This window comes from Mauremys reevesii, linkage group 15 (assembly GCF_016161935.1).
Source record: "Mauremys reevesii isolate NIE-2019 linkage group 15, ASM1616193v1, whole genome shotgun sequence".
NCBI lineage: Eukaryota > Metazoa > Chordata > Testudines > Geoemydidae > Mauremys > Mauremys reevesii.
In genome coordinates, this window is record NC_052637.1 from 21,013,040 (window position 1) to 21,024,913 (window position 11,874).

Below are 11,874 nucleotides of genomic sequence, written 5' to 3' on the forward strand. Positions count from 1 at the left end.
GCTGAGGTTCAAGCCCTGGCTGTGGTAAAGAGGCCTTCGGCTCTTGAGCTACAGCAGTGCTCCAGGGCAGCCTGGATCAGAGAGCCCAAAAGCTCAGGTGAGCCGGGGCCAAAGCATTCTTGCCCTCGCTTACAGACAGTCTCCCAACCTGAAGCAAATACTCACCAGCAACACCACACAACAAAAACACCAACCCAGGAACCTATCCTTGCAACAAAGCCCGTTGCCAACTTTGTCCACGTATCTATTCAGGGGACACCATCATAGGACCTAATCACATCAGCCACACCATCAGAGGCTCGTTCACCTGCACATCTACCAATGTGATACATGACATCATGTGCCAGCAATGCCCCTCTGCCATGTACATTGGCCAAACTGGACAGTCTCTATGCAAAAGAAATGGACGCAAATCAGATGTCAGGAATTATAACATTCAAAAACCAGTCAGAGAACACTTCAACCTCCCTGGTCACTCAATTATAGATATCAAAGTTGCAATACTCCAACAACAAAAAAAACTTCAAAAACAGACTCCAACGAGAAACTGCAGAATTGGAATTAATTTGCAAACTAGACACCATTAAATTGGGCTTGAATAAAGACTGGGAGTGGGTGGGTCATTATACAAAGTAAAAACTATTTCCCTATTCTAATTTCCCCCTACTGTTACTCACACCTTCTTGTCAACTGTCGGAAATGGGCCGTCCTGATTATCACTACAAAAGTTTTTTTTCTGCTGCTGATAATAGCTCACCTAATAGCTCACCTTAATTAATTACTCTCATTACAGTTGGTATGGCAACACCCATTTTTTCATGTTCTCTTTGTATATATATCTTCCTATTATATTTTCCACTGCATGCATCTGATGAAGTGGGCTGTAGCCCACGAAAGCTTATGCTCAAATACATGCGTTAGGCCCTACAGTGCCACAAGTACTCCTCGTTCTTTTTGCTGATACAGACTAACATGGCTACCACTCTGAAACTTGTGACTGGGTGTACCAGACCCTTTGAGGCCCCTTGCTGGAGGCCTCACAGGCCTACCACACCCAAGAATGGAGCAGTGAAGGTGGGTCCTCCAGGCCTGCCTAGAGAAGCTGCAGAGAAGCAGCCAATCAGAGTGAAGCAGGCCCAGTTAAAAGGTGCTGCAGGGGTGAAGTAGGACAGCTTGTTGTGACCAGAAGGATGAAGGAGGAGTGGAAGGCTGTGAGACACCACAGGTAGAGACTGCAGAGAAACTGTGCTTAAGCAGAGACTGGACTGTGGAGTTCTCCAGGTGCAGAGGCCTGGGAGGGAGAACCCTGACTAAAAGGGGGCAGAGGCCTGGGAGAAGACCCCTGAGAAATCAGGACAGAGACCGAGAAACTGTCCATGCACGGATGCCTGGGAGAGACCCTGCTCAAACAGGAAACAAACAGAGGACCCAGGAAAGTGATGGGCCAGAGTGAGAAGCAGCTCAGGGAATGCAGTCACAGCAACTGTTAAAGAAAGCAGCATGTGGCTGCTATTTGTAGGGTCCCTGGGTTGGGATCAGGAGTTGCGGGCAGGCCTGGACCCTCAATGGCCACTAGGGAAGTGAGTACGCCCCAGAAGTGGATAATACTCAGTACTGAAGGCCCAGAGATGGGGCTGAAGAGGGCCAACCATATGTTCGACTTTGTTACCCCAGAAGGGGTTCCTCCATTTTAGATTTTGTGTGATTTAGCCGGAGAGCGGAGCCACTGAGGACCCGCCTAATGAGGGCAGTAGCCCACAGGGCACTGTGAAAAGAGAGCGAGTACAGGTTCACACCCACCCAACAGGAGGTGCTCATGGGAGGTGAGTGTTTCCCGTCAAAGTTCACTGTTGAAGGGATCTAACTGTGCAGTCACCTCCATGGGGAGATCAGGCCAGTCCAGCATCCGAGTGGCTCCAGGAAGCACTGCAAACACCTTCCTCTTGGACAAGGCTGCACCATAAGAATGCAACCACATACTGATACCGCCTCTCACCCCCCAGCCCTGACCTTCCTTCCACTCCCAAGCCCCAAGCCTGACCCCCCCCCCTTTACCCCAAAACAAACCACACAAAAAAAGAAAATGTAAGAAAATATTTCTTAAAAAGGACAAAAGACCCAACTATCCTCTCCCATGAAGTGTTTGAAATGAGAAATGGAGAGGAGACTGAAAAGACATGCCCTAAGGACTTTGCTCTTGCTATTGATTTTACATAGACAGCGCCCAGTTACTAAGGTGATGGCCAGCAGGGCTAAGGGTCCCAGCTCTGCAGCAAGCCTGTGGCCTATGTGGCTCGGGCCCAGGGGAGACTGCACAGAGCTGAGGGCCTTACACAGACATTTACAAGCCTGCTCCAAGATTCAGTTCAGGGTCTGCTCAGTTCACCCATCCCTACTGCATTCCCAGAGCCACGGGGTCAGAACACACCTGGAGCCTTCTGGGCACCACTGGAGACCAAGAGGAACCGAGGGTGCCGTCCCTTTATGAACCACCATGAAAGAAGCACACAGCCTTTGCCTGAAGGGAAGGGTGCTTTCAGAGGGGGATCAGCCAGCTGCCAGCCAAAATAACTGAAGCACCTGACACTTGTCACAGCCAGGCAGCACTGGAACAATGTTAGACAAGTTAACTGCTTGAGTCTGTTGCCACATGAAAATTAAGACGTACCTATGTGCCCCAGGGGCTGTAGGACCTGCATCATGGCCTGTTAAAAGGCCTGGTAGCAACAGGCCCCATGTGCCCATTTGGTACAGGACTTTCTGTTGTTTAAAGCAGGTTTTATTGTGCTCTGCTTTGTTCGGTTTGTTTTTCAAGTGCAGAGGAAATGAATTTCAGTGCCTTTGATTCTAAGGACCAATTCTCTGTGTGGGTGTCTCCATTTAATACTGGTTTGTACAATGTCACCTTTATGGCATCCTGTAATCCCTAAGCTGAGTGAATGTAGCACTAAAGCTGTTTCAATTGATTTGCCTCACTGTCATGCCTATGACAGATCCACTACAGTGCCAAGTGTTCCAGTCCCCTGTGCTCCAGCTACCCGGGCAAAGCAAGGCTTGTGAACAGCCTTAGAGCCCATCAAGCACTTGACAGTGAGGGAATGTCGTATTTGAGGCTACCCGAACAACTTCAATTCAGTCCCCTCGTGCATCCAGCCTGGGCACTGAATGAGGCAGGGGTCCTATGGAAAAACTGGTATGTGATCATGTCATTAAAGCTGTCTCTGGGTGCATATTCACGGGGGTGGGGATTAAAGTTGTATGACATCTGTAAGTCTGGCATGTCCTAACTTTTGAGAGCTTTAGGTTACAGCCTAACTAACATGATTTCTTAGGGACTTTTTTAAGGAAAAAGGTAAAATCCAATCTTATTGTGTACAACCCCTGCTCCTATAGCATCAGCCGAGTGTGAACCCTGTGTCTTCAGCAGAGGCTGACACCATTGGCAGCACTAATGGCATTAACTGCTCGCAGGGGAGAGCTGTTACCCCCCTGTGGGGATGGACTGCTGGGGCCAGTGTGTTCTCTTTCTCCCTAGCCGAGGAGTTGGGGGAGCTCCTGCCCCATGTGGTGCCACTGGCCACGGGACCCATGCATGGGGTCCAGTGGTCAGACCAGCCCAGCTCTCCCCGTCTACTGGCAGCTCCCAGGTGTTCACAGTGCCGCGTATGCTTCCATGTATGGAGCTGTGTAGCGCGGTGACCACCTGCTCCAGCCTGGAAGGGGTGGGAAAAGCCCTGCAGAGGGCAAGGTAAAACCCTGGCTGATTGGGGGAAGTGGCTGCAGCTGGGGCCATGCCCCAAACTGAGCAACAGGGCCTTAAAAGAAGGCCGGGGAAGCCAGGAGCCCAGACAGTCTTCCTCTGCCTGTAGAGGGAGATGGGCCTGGCTGCAGGAAGCTAGACACAGGGTACCTGAGTGAAGCAGGGCTGGGGACAGGCTGAGGAGCTGGGGAGCTCTAGCCTGGAAAGCCCCAGGCTGCAGCCTAGCAGAAGGCCAAGGGATACTAGGGGTTGCAGAGGGCAGCCCAGGGGTAGGCCAAGGCAGCAGGTCCAAACACTCCTTGCCAGTGATGAGTAGGCTGACACTGCAGTCTGCCCCAGGGTGTGGGGGCTAGACGATGACTGGCAGTAGCCATACACTGAGGTGAGGTGGGGATAGAGGGTGGGGGTTTCCCAGGGAGGGGAGACCCTGAGAGAAAGGGGTTACTGCCAGGGGGCAGCACCCCATTTAAAAGGGCACCAGGGTTCAGGGAGGGACATGGGGGCCAGAGGACAGGTGGATCACTGGCCTGCAGAGGGCGCTCTGGAGCTGGAATCGAGCTAATTCCCTGAGAGACCAGCAGGAGGCGCCACAGGGGTGAGTCCACTCATCTACAAGCTGCTTTGGGCATAGCGTGGGCCTGGCTCTTCACAATGTTCAAGTCGATTATTACATGTTGACAGGCTGCCAAAATTTCCCTAAGGAATGAAAGCAAGGGCTGGGAAATGGTCGTTTTCAAACGTTTATCTCAGCAAATGCTGAACAAAACATCCTAGGCTAAAGAAAAGGTACTTCTCTAGCCTGAGGGCTTTCCACCTGCTAAATCTCGAAGACCTGCTGCAAACAAGGGCGGTGTGAGAACTTTTCAAAGAAAAGGCTACAAGAATCCTGTATAATGGAAAGCATTAGACAATCTAAATATAGGGGCCACTCTGAGCCCTCCCTTCCTCCCTCCCCCGCCAGTACAATAGATCAGCGACGACAGGCATGGGTGAGGGTATGAAACGGGGAAGCAACCCCAGTTGAATGACAGACTGATGGACAGTGGGTTTGTTTAGGGACAAATTTAACATAATGCTTAATGAACACTTAGAAATCCCACTGGTAGTCAGCCCACAGTGATGTTTAAATAAGGGATGTGCACATTAGTTGCTGATTATTTACAGCACAAAACCAGCCATAATTCATCAGCTCCAGATACATTTCCTTTAGCACCCGAACGGCAGAATTAGCACACGTAATTAGAACTGGGTTATTAGATTTGAGCAGTTTATTATGAATGGTTTCTGAAATGGCTATAATTGGTCAAGCAACTCGACAAATGCATTTACTTTAAGGATTGTGCACGTCATTTGAAATGGTTTCTGGCAGCGATAAGACCTTCAAGGAGCCATAGGCAGCCCTCAGAACACAAGCAATGGCTGTGCCTGTTGTGTGGAGGAATCGTTTGGGGCTATAAAGCATGTGTGAGGCATTAGCACATGTCTGTTTACCAACATGCAAAGTCTCCAGGGTTCATTGTTGGAAACTCTCAGGCTATTCATCAAGATTGTTACAGAAAGCTTCAAGGGGTGGATTGAGAGTGGTCTGGTCCAGGGTGAGTGAATCAGCTTCCTAACTGCCTAATATTGCCCTTTAAAGCATTGAGTGGGGCAGAGCTGGTCTGGGGAGCCATATGTTGCAGTGGATCCCAGGTGGGATTCATAAAGTTACTGAGGTGCCTAAATCTCAGACTCAGGTGTGGATTTAGGCACCTCAGTCCAGTTTTAGGCTCCAGTGTGATCCACAAAATTCTTGCCAAACCCCAGAGGCACCAAAACTCTCTCATGCTTAAATTTGCATGGTAAAATCCCTCAGTGCCTATGTTTCTGCCTCTGGGGATGAGCACTGCTGCCTGCCCCATGGTGTCTGGAGCAATCCACAAACCAGGGGAAGAGAGGCATTTGCCTAACTTGTGTGCAGGGCCCAAGCTGCTAGGTGTGCTGATGTAACACTGACAGACCCCAGTCGTCGGCAGGCAGGATCAAACCTGGGATGTCTGGAACTAAATGCATGACACTCTACTGCATGAGCTAAAAGCCACGTGCCTCTTAGCTTAGGCTTTAGAGCAGACTCATTAATCTCTCTCTACATGTCTCAGTGCCACTACATGGGACATAGCACCACACCCAGGAGGGTTGTGGGTTACACTGGGAGGCTGCTTACTGGAGTGAGTCCCATCTGAAAGCTTGCTGGAGGAGGAAGCAATGGTGGTGGTGCCCACCTTATAACTTTTGGCTCAGTGGTGAGAGCACTTCTCTGGATCATGGGAGACCCAAGTTCAATTCCCCCCCCCCCCCAACAAGAACAACTCTGTAGCCTGGTGGGTCGGGTAGAGCCCTGGAGGTGAAGGACCCAGCATTCGCTCCCTCTGCTCCATTCACTCTTTAATTATTTTTCCACACCAGAGGAGTTTCAACCTGACAGACTGGGGAGCCTTGCATCAGAACATCTCATGACTCAGTGGTTAGAGCGGCCTGCTGAGAGGCAGAAGGCCCTTGTTAAAATCCTTTCTCCCCCAGGCAGAAGGGGGACTCGAACTTGGGGCTCCCATACCCCAGGCAAAAGTACTAACTGCTAGGATAGACATGATAGGCTAGGCAAAGTTTTTGCCTCCAGCCATTTTGTGTGGCATGACAAAGGAGCCTAACTCATTCCCACTAAAAATGGCATAGGTGCCAAAGCTGCCTGGCTCCAGGATATGGGCTCCTGGCCATGGATCGCTGGCAGAGCTAGGCACCTCCCTGCAGCTGGGCCCTAGGCACCTATGTCACAGAGAGGGGTGGGGTTTTGGACTCACCCATCCCCTTAGCATCTCCCATTGGCTAGTTTAGGAGGCTCCCTGCCTAGCATGCTAGCTTTTGTGCAGCGCAGTCTGCGAGGTGCCAGTCTTGCCCCATTCACTGTGTAGGAGCCCTGCTCAGGCTCTGGGGATCCCATTCTTGTACCTGTGATTTTCTAGTTAGGCGTTGTAACGTGTAAGGATCGCAATAGCTACGTCCCTCCCGACGCTCCAGGCCCCAGTGTCTGCAATGGCTCCACCAGGGTGCAGCATGAATTAAAATGAGCCATGGCCCAGGAATGAACCACTGTAATAGACAGTAGTGGCATAACCTGCCCAAGGGAACATTTCTTCCTAAATGGAGGTGGAGGGGTTTGAGGTGCGGGCAGGGCAATGTCTACGACAACAGGTGTGGGGGGAGGGTAGAAGATGTTACTTCATAAAGGACAAGGAGCTAAAGTCAAGGTTGGGGAAGATTCTCTGCCTTGCTTCACCCCACTGGCACCATTCAGGTGACGTGAGGGGAGCAGAACTGCCTACAAACAGACCCACACTGGGTCTCTCGGCACGGCTGGCTCCTGCCCTCTCTTCCCCCAGCCCCTAGTACTTGGCGGAGTTGGGGATGGGGGGGCATGGCTGGTACCTGCTGTGTTCTGGCTCTTCCCCCACTGGTGCATGGTCTCTGGGGGGTCTGCTGCCAGCTGGCACAAGTTAGAGCAGCCCCAGGCTGGGCGGGCGCTAATACTCAGGGAGTGTAACAGGGTACTGGGTCTCAGCCTCTTCTTATTTCTCCTCTCCTGGCTGCCCTGGGCATACACAGAGTTCGGGGGGGGGCATTGCCCCCCCAAACTGCAAGCCTCATAGTCAGGCAGCCTGAGTGCACAATGCAATGAGTTTTGCAGAGGAGGGGAGATGTGCTGCTGAACCCCTGAGGCAGAGAGTCAGAATTTTGTTTATAAACAGAGTGATTAATGGGTGATTAAGATAAGAAAGGGCTGTAAGGATGTTTCCTAAAGTTAAATGTTCTGTTCCAAGCTTGGTGAACTGCAAAAAGTAAGTAGCCTAAATGATAGAAAGTAATTGTAGATTTTTCTACATCTGTTTCAATTGTTGTATTCAAGAAGTGGTAACAAAGTTACTAATAAGGAGTCTGGTGGCACCTTAAAGACTAACAAATTTATTTTGGCATAAACTTTCGTGGGTAAAAACCCCACTTCTTCAGATGCATGGAGTGAAAATGACAGATCCAGGCATTATTATACTGACACGTGAAGAGAAAGGAGTTGCCTACTCTGTCCCTATATCTACTCTAGCGACACCATCAGAGGACCCAACCACATGAGCCACACCATCAGGGACTCATTCACCTGCACATCTACTAACGTGATATATGCAGGGGCGGCTCCAGGCCCCAGCACGCCAAGCGCATGCTTGGGGCGGCATGCCTGCGGAGGGTCCGCTGGTCCTGCGGCTCCGGTGGACCTCCCACAGGCGTGTCTGTGGAGGGTCCGCTGGTCCCACGGCTTCGGTGGAGCCGCGGGACCAGTGCACCCTCCGCAGGCACGCCTGTGGAAGGTCCACCAGAGCCGCGGGACCGGCGACCAGCAGAGAGCCCCCCGCGGCATGCCGCCGTGCTTGGGGCGGTGAAATGTCTAGAGCCGCCCCTGGATATATGCCATCATGCGCCAGCCAATGCCCCTCTGCCATGTACATTGGCCAAACCGGACAGTCTCTACATAAAAGAATAAATGGACACAAATCGGACATCAGGAATGATAACATACAAAAGCCAGTAGGAGAACACGTCAATCTCCCTGGATGTTCTATAACAGATTTAAAAGTAGCCATACTACAACAAAAAACTTCAAAAACAGACTTCAAAGAGAAACTGCAGAACTAAAATTCACTTGCAAATTTAACACCATTAATTTGGGCTTGAATAGGGACTGCAGCAGTAAGTAGCGAACTCTGCGACAAGGTGCCTCACAATCTGTCATATGTTCAGCCTCACAACGGCCCTCGGGTTGTACAGGCAGGAGCCGGGAGATCAAGGCCCAGATGTTGAAAGGTGCCAGGCATGGCGATCCTCAACCTAGGTGCCCTGCTGCTGTTGGCATCCTGAGCCCTGCTTCCCCCGCATTGTCTGGGAAGAGTTGAGTGCCTCAGAAAGGGATCGTCACACGCTAGCCCACTGAGTTGCCTAAGCCAGCCAGGAGTGACATGCAGAGGAAAGGGGTGGGGCTCAGGCCCAAATCCTAACTCCCATTGATCTCTGGGCACCTTCCTCCACTAGGATTCCCTTCTATGAACCCTGTGCTGGAGTTCAGCACCCAAGCCACGGGCAGCCCGTTCTTGTGAAAGCCAGAGCTAGGGTGAGCCCATGATACCTACTAGCCAGGGCGCTTCTAGTGGATGCAGGACACTTGAGTTTAGAGCCCCTCTGAGATAGCACAAGGATGTGAACCCAGGTCTCTCCACAACACAGCAGAGCGCCTTAACCCCCAGGGCTGCTGGGTATGCTGGGGTGGTGCTTTCCCAGACTCTCCTGTTGAAACTGTTCTACATTGTACACATGGAGATATTCCCTGGTGAGAGCGACTGTAACCCATGGCTAGGGTACTCATCTGGGACACTTCCGCTGAAGTCACTGCTGCAATCGGGCAGAATGGGGATTCAAACCTCCACCTTCCCTGTGCTAGGTGAGTGCTCCAATCACTGGGCTGCTGGTTACGACACATGCACCTTTCCCCCACCCAGCTGTCTTCTGTGCAGGACCTGAGCATGCCAACAGGACTAGGCCTGCTGCTGAGAGAGGTGGAGGAACTAGCCTGAGACTCCTGCTTCCAGGCCACTGGGGCCTTGGCTGGGGCACCGGCATTTGGGTGGCTGCACATTCTCGCCAGCAGAATCTCAGCCGCCTGTGGGTTACTTGGAAGTTGAGAATGTCAGTGATGCTTAAATGTTGGACTTAGGCACCTAGAGAGGCAGCTAGGCAACTTAGTGAATCTAGCTCCTGTGGCCCAGATGTTCAAATGGATTTAGGTGCCAGACACCCATCTTTGAGGATCTGGGCCTTAGGAACCTAAGTGCCACTGACTTTCAGTGAGACTTAGACCCCTGAGTCAGTTGGTGTTGCAATTTGAGCAAACCCTAAATATGAGAATGGCCATATTGGGTCACACCAATGGTGCATCCAGCCCAGTACCCTGTCTTTCAACAGTGGTGGGTACCAGATGCTTCGGAAGGAATGAACAGAACAGGGCAATTACTGAGTGATCCATCCCCTGTCATCCAGTCCCAGCATTTGGCAGTCAGAGGGTTAGGGCTACCCAGAGCATGGGTTTGCATCCCTGACCATCTTGGCTAATAGCCATTGATGGACCTGTCCCGCATGAGCTTATCTAATTCTTTTTTGGACCTAGTATTAATTTTGGGCTTCACAACATACCCTGGCAATGAGTTCCACAGGTTGACTGTGTGTTATGTGAAGAAATACTGCCTTTTCTTTGTTTTAAACCTGCTCCCTATTAATTTCATTGGGTAACCCATAGTTCTTTTGTTATGTGAAGGGGTAAATAACACTTCCTTATTTACTTTCTCCACACCATGCATGATTTTACAGACCTCTATCATATACCCCCTCAGTCATTTCCAAGCTGAACAGTCCTAGTCTTTTTAATCTCTCCTTCTATGGAAGCTGTTCCATACCCCTAATCATTTTTGTTGCCCTTCTCTGTACCTTTTCTAATTCTAATATCTTTTTTTGAGTTGGGACAACCAGAACTGCACGCAGTATTCAAGGTGCGGGGCTACTACGGATTTATATAGCGGCATTACAATATTTACTGTCTTGTCTATCCCTTTCCTAATGGTTCCTAACATTCTAATGGCTTTTTTCATGGTCACTGCGCTTTCAGTGGATGTTTTCAGAGAACTGTCCACAGTGGCTTCAAGATCTATTGCCTGAGTGATAACAGCTAATTTAGGCCCCATCATTTTGTATGTGTAGTTGGGATTATGTTTTCCAATGTGCATTACTTTGCATTTATCAACATTGAATTTCATCTGCCATCTCCTCGCAGTCAGCTTTCCACTTAACTATTTTGAGTAATTTTGTATCGTAGGCAAATGTTGCCAGTTCAATGTTCACCCTTTTCCCAGATAATTTGTGACTATGTTGAACAGCATTGATCCCAGTACAGACCTCTGGGGGACCCCCCATTTACCTCTCTCCATTCTGAAAACTGACCATTTATTCCTACTCTTTGTTTCCTGTCTTTAACCAGTTACAGATCCATGAGAGGATCTTTCCTCTTATCCCATGACAGCTTAATTTGCTTAAGAGCCTTTCATGAGGGACCTTGTCGTAGGCTTTCTGAAAGTCCAAATAAACTATATCCACTGGATCACCCATGTCACATGTTGTTGACCTTCTCAAAGAATTCTAATAGATTGGTGAGGCATGATTTCCCTTTACAAAAGCCGTGTGACTCTTCCCCAACAAATTTTGTTCATTTCTGTGTCTGATAATTCTGTTCTTTACTATAGTTTCAACCAATTTGTCTAATACTGAAGTGAGCTTACCAGCCTGTAATTACCAAGATAGCTTCTTGAGTCTTTTTGAAAAAAATGGTATCAATTAGCTATCCCACAGTAATCTGGTGCAGAATCTGATTTAAATGATTGTTTATGTTTCACAGTTAGTAGTTTTGTAATTTCATATTTGAATTCCTTCAGAACTCTTAGGGAATTACCATCTGGTCCTGGTGACTTCTTATTGTTTAATTTGACAATTTGTTCCAAAACCCCCTCTCTTGACACCTCAATCTAGGGCAGTTCCTCAGATCTGTCACATAAGAAGAATGACTCAGGTGTGAGACTCTCCCTCACATCCTCTGCAGCGAAAGCCAATGGAAAGAATTCATTTAGCTTCTCCACAAGCTTATCCTTGTCTTCCGTGATGCTCTTTTAGCACCTTGATCGAGTGTCCCCACTGATGGTTTGGCAGACTTCCTGCTTCTGATGTACTTAAAAAAAATTGCTGTTAGGTTTTGTGTCTTTTGCTAATTGCTCTTCAAATTCTTTTTTGGCCTGACTAATTACACTTTTACACTTGACTTGCCAGAGTTTATTCTCCTTTCTAGTTTCCTTAGTAGGATTTGGCTTCCAATTTTGAAAGGATGCCTTTTTGCCTCTAACCACTTCTTTTACCCTGTTTAGCCATGGTGGCACTGTTTTTTAATTTGGGATATACATTTCATCTGAGCCTCTATTGTGGTGTTTTTAAAAAGTTTC